The sequence below is a fragment of the Chiroxiphia lanceolata genome, chromosome 5, assembly GCF_009829145.1.
Source record: "Chiroxiphia lanceolata isolate bChiLan1 chromosome 5, bChiLan1.pri, whole genome shotgun sequence".
Lineage (NCBI taxonomy): Eukaryota > Metazoa > Chordata > Aves > Passeriformes > Pipridae > Chiroxiphia > Chiroxiphia lanceolata.
The window spans coordinates 68,377,135-68,393,504 of record NC_045641.1 but is presented as its reverse complement, the minus strand read 5'-3'; positions in this window follow the sequence as shown (position 1 = coordinate 68,393,504).

Genomic DNA, 16,370 nt, shown 5'->3' with positions numbered 1-16,370 from the left:
CCCCCTTGAAATTATTGACAGTTAATTAGACATTTAACCACACGAAAGAATTGGGGGTTTGGGTAGTGCATCAGGTGGAAGAGGGTACAACATTCACATTTACAAACAGTAAATGACAAAGTGACAGCTGACTTTGGTTTTATCCTAGAATCAGCATTCAAGTGATCAGTTGCACAACAAATTAATTTGCAAACCACCAGGGGCAAAGCCCCCAACAAATAAATTATTTCTGAATCAGATACAGTTTGGAACTAGGGCAAGGGAGGGGATTCTGCCCCTCTACTGTGCTCAGGGGACACCCCCCCGCAGTGCTGCCTCAAGCCCTGGGAGCAAGTCCAGAGGAGGGACACCAAGATGATCAGAGGGAAGGAGGGAAAGGCTAAGAGCATTGGGATTGTTCAGCCTGGAGAAGAGAAGGCTTTGGAGGGATCTGATTGTGACCCTCCAACACGTGAAGGGAGCCCACTAGGTAGATGGAGAGAGACTATTTCCAAGGTCCTGGAGTGAAAGGGCGGGGGGAATGGATATTAGGGAGAAATTCTTCCCTGGGAGGGTGGTGAGGGACTGGAACAGGTTGCCCAGAGAAGCTGTGGCTGCCCCATCCCTGGAAGTGTTCCAGGCCAGGCTGGATGGGGCTCTGAGCAACCTGGGCTAGTGGAAGGTGTCCCTGCCCATGGCAGGGGGTTGGAACGAGATGATCTTTAAGATCACTTCCAAGCTGGGCTGTTCCATGATTCTATGGCTAGAGTCTCATGTGCAAGAGTCATGGGACAGTGTTGTGTGGGAATCTTTTCCATAGCATTTTTCTGAGATGCTGTTGGAGTAGGAGGGCTCTCTGGAAGATATAAAGAAGTCCCAATACCAATCATCAAAAAATGAAAAATCAAACAGCTCAGCCAGAGAACATTAGCTTTGCCTCCAAACCCAAGCTCAGCTCTTCTGAGGTTGCATCCCCCACAGCAACCATGTTGCAGGGTTCACCTGCAGTATTTCAAAATGCTGTGCTCTGGAATCTAATGCTGATCTGTATAGATCTGAACTTTTGGTCTTCCACACTTTATGTCCTCCTTTGGCACTCATCCTTGGCCATCTAATACAACCAGCTTCCTGAATTTCATGCAGCAGCCCCCCGAGCCCTGAGGGGAGCTGCCTGCAGCAAGCTTCCCTCCCTCCACCACTGGAGTCCAGCACCCAACTATTTGGCATCTTTGGCTCTTCTGGAAATGAATGTAGGCTTTTGCTAAAGATAGGAATTAGAGAACAGACAAATATCTAATCATCTAATTGCATTGTGTTCTGAACGAGTCAATTGTTTTATGGAAAGATAACATGGTGAGACAGCTATGAACTGGAGTAAGAAAAGAGCAGAATTAGGCTTGTGTCCATGGCCTTGATTGAGACATTTCCCATCTTTTCGATGTGAGGCATTCACTAGATAAGTTGTTTTCTGTGATTACTTAATTCCTTACTGAAGGGACCCATCTCTTCCTGGGCAATTTCATGTCACCTGTTGTACTTTTGATGTCTGTTGAAAAATATTTGGAAGGGACCTTTGTCATTATGAAAACACAATAACTTACCTACTAATACTGCAAAGTATTTTATGCATTTAATACCAGGCTGTATTAAATGTACTCTTCACCTGGAGTAGAGGAGACTCATGGCCATCTGCAGCTTCCTTGTGAGGGGAAGAGGAGGGGCAGGCACTGATCTCTGCTCTGTGGGGACCAGGGACAGGACCCCAGGAAATGGCTGGAGCTGTGTCAGGGGAGGGTTAAATTGGATATCAGGAAAATGTTCTTCCCTCAGAGGGTGGTTGGGCACTGAACAGGCTCCCCAGGGCAGTGGGCACAGCACCAAGGCTACCAGAGCTCAATGAGTGTTTGGACAACGCTCTCAGGGGCATGGTGGGATTGTTGGGGTGTCCTGTGCAGGGCCAGGAATTGGACTCAATGATCCTCGTGGTAGAATATCCTTCCAACTCAGGATATTCTATGATTCTATGGTTCTGTGATTCTATGTTTCATGTCTGATACATGTAATAATTTTTGAGTGATATTTTCAGCCTTAGAAACTATCAGTAGCACACTTTCCCCAGTCAGTAATTCAGGTAACTCAACCTACCCCCAGAAGCACATCAAGTGTAATTAAAGCTAAAGAGTGTTTAGATATACGTACTTATTGGTATTTTTGATACCAGGGCTAAGAATAATTTGCATATGAGACAGAATCCAGTACTCAAGTTTGTGCCTGTAGAGCACAAGACTTTTGCCTTTAGTTTTGAAAGCAGGAATTGCTTTCTGGGGTACTGGGACTACGTTCACAGAGGGTTTCTTGAAACTAGAAAAGCCACCTGTGTGCCAAGGCACAGGTTCTTTTCCACACTTTATTTGCACACAGTGCTTTCCAAGAGCCTGGCTATAAGGCAGAGCCTGGGGCTCCTGGACACAGTAGCGAAAATGAGACCTGGGAGGCAGGGAAAAGGCACCATCCCAGCACCTTGCAGGAGGCAGAGGAGAAAGAAGGAATGGGATCCGGAGTCTCCCTTGTGGGAATCTGCTGCTAAAGAGCTGTGGTCAGTCCTGAGCTTGTCACTCAGCTCTTGGCACAGCCTTCTATTCCTCAAAAACTCCACAGAACATCTGTATCAAGCCATCGAAGTACCTGATTGCAGGTCACTGATCCTTCTGCAAGGTACCCAGCCCCACAAAGGTAGTTGCAAACAGAGGCCATTTCACCTGAGTAGAAGAACAGAGAGCAAAGGACAAGCTTCTGGCACTAATAAAGAGCTTTCTGGAAATCTGGAGCATTTTTCTTTCCCCCTTGCTTTTTACTTAGGTCACAGCTTGGGCTTTTCTAGCAATGGCTGGGAGCCAAATTCCCTAAAACTGCTAGAAAGGCAGTTCTCATACTATTTACAGCATAACTGGAAGCCAGAATTAGCAGATATCTCATGAGTAAGCTCATTCTCATGAAATTTCAGGTCCAACTTTGCTCAGTGGGGCAGATAGAAGTGTTATGGCAGGACCATGTTAAGCTCCATACAAATATTACACGCCCAGACTGGTGTATTGCTTAAAAGTGAAGGATTTTAATAAAAGGTGTGCCAGCACCCAAGAAAGAGAAGGAAGGGAGTTCCCTAATGACTGGGTTATCTCATATTCTGGCTGGGAAAGATTGTCAAAGCCCCTTTTTTCAGGAGATAGGGAATATGGTTTTGATTTCTCCACTTTTCCCCAAACAGACCTTTTCCTTTCTCTAGATGAATAGTTAATTATTTGGCTGTGAGGAAAAAGAAGACACATCCCAGAAAGGTCAGCCCATTGGGCTTCTCCTGTATGGTTACTTTTCTGAGGATCCTTCAGGTTTGGACTCAAGCAGTGAGACAAGTTGGGGTGAGAAACTCCAGGATGTGGGATTTGCTGCATGTCCCCCACTGTAAAAACTTCAGTGCCAAGGGAACTTCAACCAAGCAATGCACCTGGAGAGTTAAAGTGCGCTAGGAATGAGTATTTCAGAGCCTCAGGGTGGCCAGCGTTGGACTTGAGGAACAAATAAACATATTTTAATAGCTTTGTACCAATGTGTTCTTCCCTGTTCTAGTTTCTGGATTTGCAGATTGGTGTCTACATTTATTTTTGTTCTACTGTCAAGTAACAAAAGTGAATACCACACAATTGTTCTAGATGAACTCCCAATCTAAATTATCTCTTTCTTTAATCTGAAAACACAAGATAAACCTGAATTCATAAGAGCATCTTTTTGCTAGATAGCTATTTATTTCATAATTCAATAGCACTTGAGGTTCTCATGTCAAACTTTAAAGCTATTTGAAATGATGATTTATGAGCTAAAATGGCATGGAAAACTTGTCAAGGGACACAGGACTTCATGAGCCTCCCTCCACAGCACCAGCAGGACTTTCATTTATTTCAATGTGTTTAGACCTAACTTTTAAATTGTGCTCAATGAAGAGCCCTTTTCTGTTTCTGGGAGAAAGGAAGATCTGTTCCTATGTGCCCTGGACGCAAGGCCAAAATTAATTTTTTAGTATATAGTTAAGAGCAGGATCAAACCTCTATTTATTTATACACCAATTAAAAAGTTCCATCCTTCCAGCTGGGAAAATGCTGTCAGACCAGATTTGTTGCGTACTGTACATTTTATTTTTGGAGCAGGGAGCTAACAGTAAGTTGAGAGATATTTTTTTTCCCAGGAGAAAAGATATAGTGAATGTTTTTAGACATTCCTAGAATTAGATCAAGTTTTGAACTGAAGGCATAATCAGTGGCTCATATCATGAAAAAAAAATAGAAAAAGAAAAAAAAATATCAAAACCTGTGCAATTATATCAGGTACACCACTCACAACAGCAATTATTGTTACTGTTATTTATTGATCAATACCCATTGCAACCGACATTTGGGAATCAAGACTGATTTCCATCTGCCTAATGTAATCCATAGCGGGGGATGAACAGCTGGAGAGCAGCCCTGGGGAGAAGGATTTGGGGGTGCTGGTGGGTGAGAGGCTGGACATGACCCAGCCCAGAACCCCCCCGTGCCCTGGGCTGCACCCAAAGCAGTGTGGGCAGCAGGGGAAGGGGGGATTCTGCCCCTCTGCCCCACTCTGGGGAGAACCCCCTGCAGTGCTGCCTCCAGCTCTGGGGGCACAGCACAGCAAGGACATGGAGCTGTGGGAACAAGTCCAGAGGAGGCACCGAGATGATCAGAGGGATGGAGCAGCTCTGCTGTGAGGAAAGGCTGAGAGAGTTGGGACTGTTCAGCCTGGAGAAGAGAAGCTTTGGGGGGACCTAATAGTGGCCTTCCAGGACCTGAAGGGAGTCCACAAGAAAGATGTGGAGAGATCATTTGCAAGGGCCTGGAGTGACAGGAGAAGGGGCAATGGCTTCAAACAGAGAAGGAGGTTTAGATTGGATATTAGGAAGAAATTTTTGCCTGTGAGGCTGGTGAGGTCCTGGCACAGGTTGTCCAGAGAAGCTGTGGCTGCCCCATCCCTGGAAGTGTTGAAGGCCAGGTTGGATGGGGCTCTGAGCAACCTGATCTAGTGGAAGGTGTCCCTGCCCATGGCAGGAGGTTGGAATGAGATGATCTTTAAGGTCCCTTCCAACCCAGACCATTCCACGATTCTGTGTTTCCGGGGAAAAAGAGGTCACTTTTCAGCAAACTCTTACTGTTTCCAGCACATCAGTTTCACTTCTTCATCTCGCTCGTGCTTGGTCTTCATAGCAATCAGCACAGTGAACTTTTCATGGTAAGGCTTTTCTGTTGCAGGGTAAATTCTAAGCAAATTGTGCAGAACAATTCCATGAAGTGGATGGAATGCACATTTGTGATTTGCTTTCGAAACCTAACTGCAGAATTTACATTCCTCAGGGAACAGGAACATTAGCTCTAATGACATTTCTTCCAGTAAACCAGCTTGAAGTTCAAATATTTGCAGCAAAATATTTCTGATGGCCATTAGGATGTGTGTATGAACCACAACAGTGCCACAAATAAATTTTAAGTAGGTCAATGAGACAACTTCTAGAGCTAGTCAGGAATCAAGGATTCCATTCCACACCTAAGAAAAAATTGGCACCGCTGAAAAAAGCATTTCCCAACAGAAGCTGAAATTCAGCAGAAATACATGATCACCATCTGCAAGTCCGTTGAATGAAGGTCCATCAGTTAAATTATTTCTTTTACCTCAGTTAATCTTACTGGACACAAAATTCAAATCATGGTTTTTGAATCACAGTACGGAAAGATGTGACAGGTCTCTCTTGAGCTCAGGACATGAAGAGAATGGGGGTAGATAAAGAAAATATTCCCACAGAATATTTTCTTTAATAATAGAGAATAACACAGAAAATATTCTTTTTCTTTGAAAAAAGGCAATTATTTAATTATCTAATTTGCTAGGGATAAGGCAGGAAGGGTATCCCATACTGTGGGAATACCTGGTGCATGAACAAGTGCTCAGAGGGAGGGATGCCCAAAGTGTTTTGCAACACTTACAGTAAACCCACCTAAACTCACTCCTCTGGCTCTGACTTCATTAAATTGATACACTGGGCCACCACATAAAGAACTTGACACAGTAAATTTCTGAGGAACTCCCATATTGCTCATTGGGACATGTTAGAACTCATGAACCTTGACAAAAATAAGAACACCTTTCATTTTCCTCACTCAGCGAAGCTGAGAAGGGAAAACTTTCAGCCAAGGACAGACAGCAGGATTCTTCAAAGGCAACTCATGCTCCATCAAAAACAAGTCCTGAAGGAAGAGTTTGGACATGCAACTAGCACATTTGTATGTATTACATCTGTGCTAGCAGCAGGTTAGTAAAAAGAAGGCATTACACCTGAGAATGTCTGTATTATGAAATATTTTACATCTTGGCTGGTTTTTAATATTCCCAAAGCAAAAGCAGGTCATCCCTTCTTTTTATTCAGGAAGCATTTATTTTCCTTTTTGACAAAAGCTTCTAACCAAATTACATGTTTGGGATTCTAAACTTCTGAAAATTCACTTTTTCCCAGGATAAGATGGGAAGATATCCTCCTCAAGAAAGAAAAAAAAAAAAAGAAAAAAGAAAAAAGAAGGAAGAAATAAAGGAAAAAGAGCTCGAGAACTTGCTCAAAAAATTTAGTCATTAACTTTTCTCAAAGTCTAGCCTTGGTCTGAGCAGGAGTCTGACTCTGTTGCTTTGCTAGGATGGAATGATAGTTCCATGATGGAATGATAGATAGAAGAATGGATAGTTTGTGATCTGATATCTCATAAGGAAGCAACAGAAGAGTTGCTTAAACATCCCTGCCCCTAATACGTTGAACCAGAGTCCTGCTCTTCCCCTTCCATCTGTTCCAGGAGAAGCCAGAGCACCACAGAGTTCTTCTTTTAGCCTGACAGATCCAAAGACACTCTCATTTGGGAGAAAAATGCCCTCAGGGGGGAACAGTATGACATAAACCTTCTGCTAAGACTGTGCTTGCTCACTGGGGACATCATTCAGGAGAGCTCAGGAGAAGTGGGACCAGAGCAAAAACTGCTGACACGTGTTCAGTGAGACCTATGCAAGACTGTTGGTCAAACAGCACATTCCCTAAATTTGCATCTATTCCAGGTGCATGCTATGATTGGTCTCCACAGGGGGTAGGGACGAGCCAAAGGGAAGCAGATCAGAGGGTTTGGTTTTGGCATCCACAGATTTGGGTGCACAGCCACACGTGAGCAGGATCTTAGCCTGCCATATGGATGGGGCATCTTTATGAGGGAGAACCTTCCAAGCCTGGGTGGGCAAATGGAGCACCAGGAAAGGATGCCAGAGCAGGAAGCCAAAGCCTTGCTCTGCTTTGTGTCTGTAGGAGTGGCTGCTTCCATCCTACAGCCCCAGCCTGAAAGAACCAGCGTTGGGCAGGGAAAGCTATTCCTGGAGCTGCAGCAAAGCTGGTTGAAGGACAGAGCTGGCTCTGTGTCCATTCCACCATTTCCAGTGCAGATTTGTGGAAGCAGCAGAACAGTGTTCCCTTTGCACCCATCCAGCTGCTTCCCAGACCCCAGTGCACACACTCAGCTGTGCCCCAGCCCAGCTCAGCTGGGTGACCTTGGATCTGATTGCTGGGAAAGAGCTGAGAAAAGCCTTACTGGGAGACTCTCCTCTTCCCTAGGGAGCCACCTTTAAGCTCAGTCCCTCAGTCTTTGCATGAGCTACAGAGCAGGTCACCTCAGTGATCCATGCCAGGGTCCTGACTCATTTTTCCAAACTTTTCTGGCCATCAAGGATCTTCTGGCTCCTCCTGCTCTCTGGTGTTCAGGTCCTATGACATTTTGCATTCAGAGAGCACCTGGTTGGTGAGGGTTGTAGACACCACCCTCTCCAACCTTGTGGTCTCCATCAGCTCCCAGATTGCCTTCCCATGGGAAGCAGTTCCTGGTATCATTAAACTCTGCTGTAGCTGCTTCATCACACCAGTGAAGACTCAGGAGAGATAGCTAAGCCATGTTTATTTACCACCTCTTTAAATCAGCTGGATTTAGGGACCTGTTTCTGATGTTTGGTGACCAGAATAGAGTCCCTGTGTGTCCCTTCAGGGTGGGAAAGGCTTCTGCATTTGTTTTTGCTATCAGGAAAATATTGTCCCCTGCAGTGCTTTCCCCAGAGATGTGTCCTGCTTATCTTCATGTGACTGAGAGACTGGAAAATTCATTATTTCCTAGAAACACTATCATGCAGCCTAAAAAAAAAAATCTCAGCATTATGAAATACTAAGAAAGAAAGAACTGTGTGACCTATGGACCACTGAAAGTGTGGCCCACAAAAATCCCAGAGAAATCAACCAATATGTCCCAGGGGGCAGCTCTCCCATTGCCAAAGGCACCAGAACCACCGAAAGCCATAGGAACTCAGATATCTGAGATGGCAGGTCTTTACATTCCCCACCCATTCAAAGACTCCTGTGAGCTCCTAAGCAGCTTGGGGACCTCCAAGGATCTCCCTGTTCCCTCATAGTTTGTTGCAATTATGGCAAAGCTGTGTTTCAGGCAAGATGACATAAATGTCCATAAGGACAATTTGCTATTCAGGGAGAGCTGTCTTTGTGCAGTTCATGAAGACCTGACCTGCCATGATTGTTCCTGTGATTTGACACTATAATAAAAGAAATAAAGTCCCAGGCAACCATTTGTTCTCCTTTTTCAGTGACCATCCCAGCCTGACACAGCTGTCCTCTAATATCCTTCCCCTTTAGATTTATTATTTCCTAATCACACAGTATTTTTTGAGCATTATGAGTGAAAGAAGGAGAGAGGAAGGAGATTCATTTTAAAGGCAGTGCAGTGCCTGCCTGGAAGCCCCTTTCCCAATCCCCATCCAAGTGTGGGAGGGTGTGTTTCTTTAAGGCTGGTTGTGTGTTCATGTAACAGGGCAAGTGCATACGTGAAACAAGCTTCTGCTGAAGCTTTAAGTCTGCAGGGAATTTTCTAATGATCGTTTTTAGTTAATAGGCACAAGTCGTTAGCCTGAGCTGGGAAAGCCTTTTTTTGTGTGTGCCAATTCCACCCCCTCTTTTTTTTTTTTTTTTGTCATGGATTTAGTTCCCACAGCTAATGCACCTAATAATGAGACTGGGCAAGCGAATGGCAGTGTAATGATATGGAGCTTGTTTGGCCCTGACAAAGAACACAGAGAGCGGCTGGACGGCCTGAACGACAGGCCAAGGGCTCTTTTCATCCCAAATGATCTCTCCCCTTGCGTGCCACTGAATCTCTCAGAAGGAAGGCTGCACCTCAGGATGGGAGAGGTGTCCAGCAAGGGCTCAGCTGTGCCCCACAATGCCCCCCACAATTCCCCCTGAGCCCTTGTCACAGGGCTTTTCACTAAACAGGAGTCAAAACAGAGGAACAATCAAGGGTTAAGCCCTCGCCTGGATATTTTAATTGCTGTTTCCTAACACACATAGGCACCAACCAGCTACAGGGAAGGAAGACATCCTTTAAAACCCACCAGGCAGGTTACAAGGACCTTGCTCAGCCACAGCTCCCCCAGCTCTGGTGGAGAGCAGGGGATGGTATTCTGTGTTTTTAACCAGCATTTCCCCTGCAGTGGTTTCACAGAATCATGGAATCATAGAATCAGCATCCCTTTCCCCTTCCCCTCCCTTTTCCAGGCAGAGTTAATGAACACCCAGCAACTCACTCCATGGTGTCTGTGTGCAAACAGCTCCCACTGAGCCAGTGAAAGCTGCTCCTGCAGGAATTCCATTAGGGCCTTTTCCACCCTGGCCTCCCAGAGCACTCCACAAAGGAAGGTGATGCTCCTGCATATCCTGCCCAAACCCCTTCCCATGGTTCATGTTCCATAAGTTCAGGCACCAGGACTACCAGATGTCCTCTATTGCTGCGGATTTGGCATCATTTTTGCACTTGTCACAGCCCACCAAATCCTCCTCAACTCAAGGAATGGAGGAAAAGCAGATTAAAATCACTGTGGGCACAAAAGACATTGGGGTGGGACAGGGCTGGCAGCAGATGGAAGCTTAATCATGTCCTAGAAGACCCTCCTAGGACTCCTTCCCTTTAAGAGGGATCCAAACAGAGGAAATTATTATGAGCTAAGCCTTGATAATCATAAATACGAGGAAATTATTATGGGCTAAGCCTTGGTAATTAGAAATATTTAGTATTACATAAAGTATTTTATGAATGGTACATTTTCTGAATGGTACCTTTTCTGAATGGTGTATTTCAATTTTTTTTCCTGAAAATGTTTCTTTTTCTAGAAAAATTGCCTCATATTTTATGGAAAGAAAAAAAAAAAAAAGAAGAAAAATACTGAAATTTTTTTCATCATCTGTAAATCTTTTATCAGAAGGAGAAGTAACAGATGAAAGTCCATCTAATACTCTCATTTTTGTTCTGTCAGTGTTGTTCATTGGAGTGAACAAGATCTTTTTTTAAGGAGCTCTATGGGTAAGTAATTTGAGTGAAACTACAAGAGAAAATACAATTTACTTTATTGTATTTTACTTCTTACAGAATATCTGCCAGAAAATGGTCATATTCTCTGTACTGTACAAAAATATTCAGCACCGAGGAGACTTTTTTAAAAAATTTACATTCTATTGCATTATTTTAAACAGATTTCTCTTGTTGCTAGAGGAAATAACTTGCTTTGGCGTAGCTGAGTCTATGACATATGTTTCTTGTCCTGAGCTGGATGACCATGAACATGAATGTGGAAATATTGACCTACCCAAGGCTGAAATCTGTATAGACTGGTTGTTTGGGATAAATAACTGTGTAAATGCTCCCAGACAGCTGAACTGAGTGGAATATTAGTATGGCTGGAGCAAATTCATGGCTAGATTTTAATGAACGCTCAGGGAAAAACGTTTGCAGAATCAGTTTGATTTGAAAGTGTCTGATGAGACGCTTCTCCGGTGCTTGATATATTGACAAGACCGCCATAAAACTGCCTTGGACTCTCTTTATGATCTTGTAGTTAGGCACAGGGTAGATTCCATTACACAGAAATCAGGTTCATTGCTTCTCTCTGAAGAAAAATACTGATTAAGCTTTGCCTTGGTTTCGTCAGGCAGGTAGATGGCACATGAGGTTATGGATTCTGCTTTGCTGCTACATGCTCTAGAAGGAAACTCAAGACACAGTAGTCTGGGTTAGAGGTACTACTGAGGTGTAACATGAATATTTTTTTAGCCAGAACCTTTTACTGTGCACTATAAAACCCCCCATTAGCATTTTCTTTTCAGATGCTTTGCTGCATCACAGCTGCTGTGACTCTGCAGTCAGGAAAGCAGAACCGGTGTGACTGCAATTCAGGAAAGAAGTTGAAAAGAGAAAAGGAATAAAATAAGGCTTTCTAAGACAGCTTGAAGAAAGCATGCCAATTAAATTTTTAACGAGAGACAGAGGGTGGGAAGGAAAAAAAAGAAAGCCAAAAAGCTGGACAAACCTGAGGGAAACTGCAGAAGGGAGAGGGGAAGGAGCACAAGGGAACCATAGAAATGAGAAATGGGATGAAGGATGAGGTGAGGAAAGTCAAGGCATTGAACAGCAGAAGCACATGCATTGAACCAAATTACTGAGGGAGGAGAAGGAATGGAAGACCAAAAGAGGACATATGATGAAACAAGGAAAGAAAAGTCCTTGCAAGGAAAGAAGAATCCGCACAGAAACAAGGCAGAAAGCAGAATGGAACATGATCAGGACAAGAAACCTTTCTCAGAGCAGTGTTGTCTCACCGAGCAGTAAGAAAAAGGGAGAACTGATATGAAATGTGTGCTACTAATATAGTGGGTTGGTCCCCTGCATTTGCTCAGCCTCTGTACCTCATTGCAAACTTCAGATGTATTTCTTGGAGTTGGTGGAATGTTTCTGAAAATGAAATGTAATATTAAGGGCATTTTTATTGACCATCCTTCATCATAATAATTTCAGAGTGAAAACTATTGTTTATATGACAAGAACATACAAATGTTAATATTCCAGAATAATAATATTCTAGAAAATCCTAAATAATTTGCTCCAACCTGTCGAGCTAGAACAGTGAGGAAACACAACTCATTCTCTTCTTAGGACAAGCCTCATGTATCATTCAGCACAGTGAGATGCTTAATTTGACTAGCAAATAATTTGATTTCTTGTGCACATGCAGAATACTTGGCCAAATTGGAACTTGGACTTCCTGCCACCAAATCAGCCACTTTCCAATAAAACCATCAGAACTGCAGATTAATCCTCAGGTACTAAATGATGAATCACATATAAATACTCTTTTTCCTAACTATACTTCTGTAAGACAGTCTCAGAAGTTAAGGCTGATAACTATAAGACTGGAAGCTCATTGATGTTGGCAAGCTGCACAGTTGTGCTCAAAGCTAGGGAAGGCTGGAGCTTTGCTTCATTTTCTGGTGATTAAGGAGTAGTATCAGAAGCAAGAAAACAAATATATCCCAGGGACCATAATAATGGTTAAATAAATATATCCCAGGAACCACATCCTATAGTCACACACATTTCCAAAAACTGCTGAATCAGAATACAAAGTCCCACTTTTAAAATTCTTTAGCCCACCAAAGATATTAAATTCTAATAAAAGTTAAAATAATTGCTCCTTTTCCATCCCTGTTTTGCCGAAATATAATTAACATTTAGGAATTCTGTTCTCCACATATACAGCATATTTTACTCAGGTCTTACCCCTGTATTGCAAAGAAACTTTGGCTTCTTTAAGCTGAATTTTTTAGGTGTGTAGGTGCTTTAAAACAAAACCTGTCAAGCAGAGACCATCAGAAATTATATACTCCTTCTGGAACCTTCCTATGCTCTGATATCTTTACAGAGTATAGACTCATGATCCATTTCACTTCTGTGGCACAAGAATCAGAAAGTTTGGGGTTTTTTTAACCTATCTCCTACTTTCACTGTCCCCTTTTTTCCTGTCTTAATTCTATTCTGACTTTATATATTTTAACTATTGCAATACAAGTAGAGGATTTGTGTTAAAAGACCTGTGCTGAATAGCAAGCTGGAGAAGTAGTCCCTGGGAACCTCATGGGGTTTAAGAAGACCAAATACAGGATGGTGCAGCTGAGGAAAGGCTGAGAGAGTTGAGATTGTTCAGCCTGGAGAAGCTTTGGAGTGACCTAATGGTGGCCTTCCAGGACCTGAAAGGAACCCACAGGGACAATGGAGAGAGACTATTGACAAAGGGTAATGACTTAAAAGACAGAGGATAGGTTTAGATTGGATATTAGGAAGGAGTTCTTCCCTGTGAGAGTGGGGAGGTCCTGGCACAGGTTGCCCAGAGAAGCTGTGGCTGCCCCATCTCTGGAAGTGTTCAAGGCCAGGTTGGATGGGGCTCTGAGCAACCTGGGATAGTGGAAGATGTCCCTGCCCATGGCAGGGGGTTGGAATGAGATGATCTTTAGGGTCCCTTCCAACCCAGGCCATCCTGTGATTCTATGATTCTGCACCAGTCTGGCCTCACCTTGAGATCTACCTGGGGGCAGTTTTGGGCATCACAATATAAAAAAGACATTAAGCTATTACAGACCACTCAAAGGAGGGACACAAGCATGGTGAAGGGTCTGGAGGGGAAGCCATATGAAGACCAGCTGAGGGCACTTGGTCTGTTCAGCCTGAAGAAGAGGAGACTGAGGGGAGACCTCACTGTGGTCTGCAACATCCTCATGAGGGGAAACAGAGGGGGAAGTACCGATCTCTTCACTCCCATGACCAGTGACAGGGTTGGAGGGAATGGCCTGAAGCTGAGTCAGGGAAGATTTAATTAGGTATCAGGAAAAGTTTTTTCACCCAGAGTACTGGAACAGGCTCCCCAGGGCAGCGGTTACAGCACCAAGCCTATCTGAGTTCAAGAAGCATTTGGACAACGCTCTCAGGCCCTTGGTGGGATTTTGACAACTGTCCTGTGCAGAGAGAGGAGTTGGACTTGATGATCCTGATGGGTCCCTTCCAATTCATCATATTCTCTGGTTCTATGACTGATGTTTCTCGGAGGACATGGAAGCACTCGGAAATGAGTCATTACCTTACAACAGTATTAGGGAAAGAGCTACTTCTGCTGGTTTGAGGTTCGTTGAGGTAAAGCACATGTTCAGTGGAAGCAGGAGCTCTGAATGGGACATCTCAAACATAGCTGGAATCACAGTGTAGTCATGTCAGTGATTTGCACACTGGTACCAAGAATAAATATTTATTGAGCCTTCCTTAAAAAAAAGTAACAATTGTTTTGCTTATCATTATTGTAGATTGCAGGATGTCGTGTACAAACATTTACATTTTCTCATCGTTCCCAGCAGCCACAGTAAAGAGTGGCTTTGCACTTGGTGGGGAACATCAAGTGTCACATCACAAATTTGGGGGCAGTGAAGAGCCCTCTCGCAACACCACGGCTCAGGTGAGGAACCTCTCCAAGGAAAGGTGTCTCCAGGTGTGGGGGAGTCAACCTTGCAAGTTCATTGCAATGCTCATTGCACTGCTGTGTGTTCCACACGGATATGACACTGTGCAGCCCCTCTCACAGTAACTCCTAGCAGAGTGGCTGTGCTCTAATGCCATTTAAAGCACAAGATTCAAGTTGTACAGCCTACAAATGACATTTCTGAGGCTCCCTAATATTTCCCACCCAGTTCAGTTTAACCAGATCCTGAAATTAGAGAAATGGAGGCAGCTTCTGTGCTCTCCATGCCTGTCTCAGGGGCCTTCTGTGTTATAGCTACTCTGGAGACCTCTCTTTTGGCCAGAGAAAAACATCTTAGGGACAGACTGTTGAAGGTATGTATGCACCTAAAGGCACAGCCAAACACCCACAGAATTTTTCAGGAACACCTTGGTGCTTTTCCAGGGCCAATCTGCATCTTAAGGTGCCCACATGCCTTTGAAAAGTTGGCCTTTGGCCCCTTATCCCTATAAAACTATTTCCCCTGGAATAAATGACAGGCAATCAGTTTAAGAATGAGGCACTCCCTTTTAAATCCAGTACAAATAGTGAGAGAAGATAAATCGCCACAAGACCGGTGACTCCAGATAGACATTTTGCCAAAGTAACTCACAACAATATAACTTTTAAGCCACCTGAGTATGTTAACGAACAGATAAAGTGGTTAAATCCTGTTACAGACAGTTTTTTAATATAGTTCTCACTTTGCAACTGTTTTCCAAAATTAAGATACTAATGTCAGAGTTAAGGAATGTTAAAAAGAGGTTTCCTGAAAGCTGATTTCTATATTGATTTGCTGAGATGCAGATGTGAATGAACTATTAGATGTTTTAAATAATAAAAATCTTATAATATTGAAAAAAACTAACACAAAATCCCTCAACTATCTGGGGCAAGGAAGAAAATTCCTTCATGAGCACAATGGTGCAAAATTCTTCATTATAATATAAGTGATCAACTACTTTCAAAGATATCAAATTATACAGATATAATGAGATAATCCCCCAAGAGATGTTTTTCACATGTGCTTGAGATGCATCTGTGTGTTCTCTTTGCTGAGCTGTAATTGTCCAAAGTGATGAGGTTTCAAAGTCCTGAGACCTTTCTACACGTTACCAGTTTCTTGCAGCTGAATGAACGGCCAAGAGTTTGTACTGGCCTTCTAATCACTTCTGGTGTTCTTCCTAGTATCTAACCTAAATTTCCCCTCTTGCACTTTGAAGCCATTTCCCCCTTGTCCTGTCACTCCAGTTCCCAATGAAAAGTCTCTCTCCAGCTTCTTTGTAGGTCCTTCAGGTACTGGAAGGTGCTGTGAAGTCTCCACACAACCTTCTCTTCTCCAGGCTGAACAGCCCCAACTTTCTCAGCCTGGCTTCATAGGGGACGTGCTCCAATTCCCTTGTCATCTTTGTGGCCTCCTCTGAACTTGCTCTAACTGTTTCATGTCCTTCTTATGTTGGGGGCACCAGAACTGTGTGCAGTATTCCAGTTGTATCCTTTCTGTGTCAGCTCTATATCGTTTGCTATACCCACATGTCAGCCTGTGCTTCTTTTACACATCAGGGCAATGATGCCTTTCCTGCCCATCTAGAAGGGAAGAGAAAAGATATCTATTTGTCTCTTCCCCACAGTAACTGGGAATAATAATAGCAAAATTCATTTAGAAGCTTCTGGACAAACAGTTGTGTGTGCTAAGAAATGAGAAAATCTGTGCTTTCTACTGGCATTGCAAAGTCCTTTGAATCACAGAAAATGTTTCTCCAACCAGAAATCACACTGATTTTCAGAAAGATATTTCTGATTCAGTTAGTGTCACAGTGGTTCTGGCTCATACATCTGTAAAGGGAAAAAAAAGACAACACGTATGTCAACAATTCTTA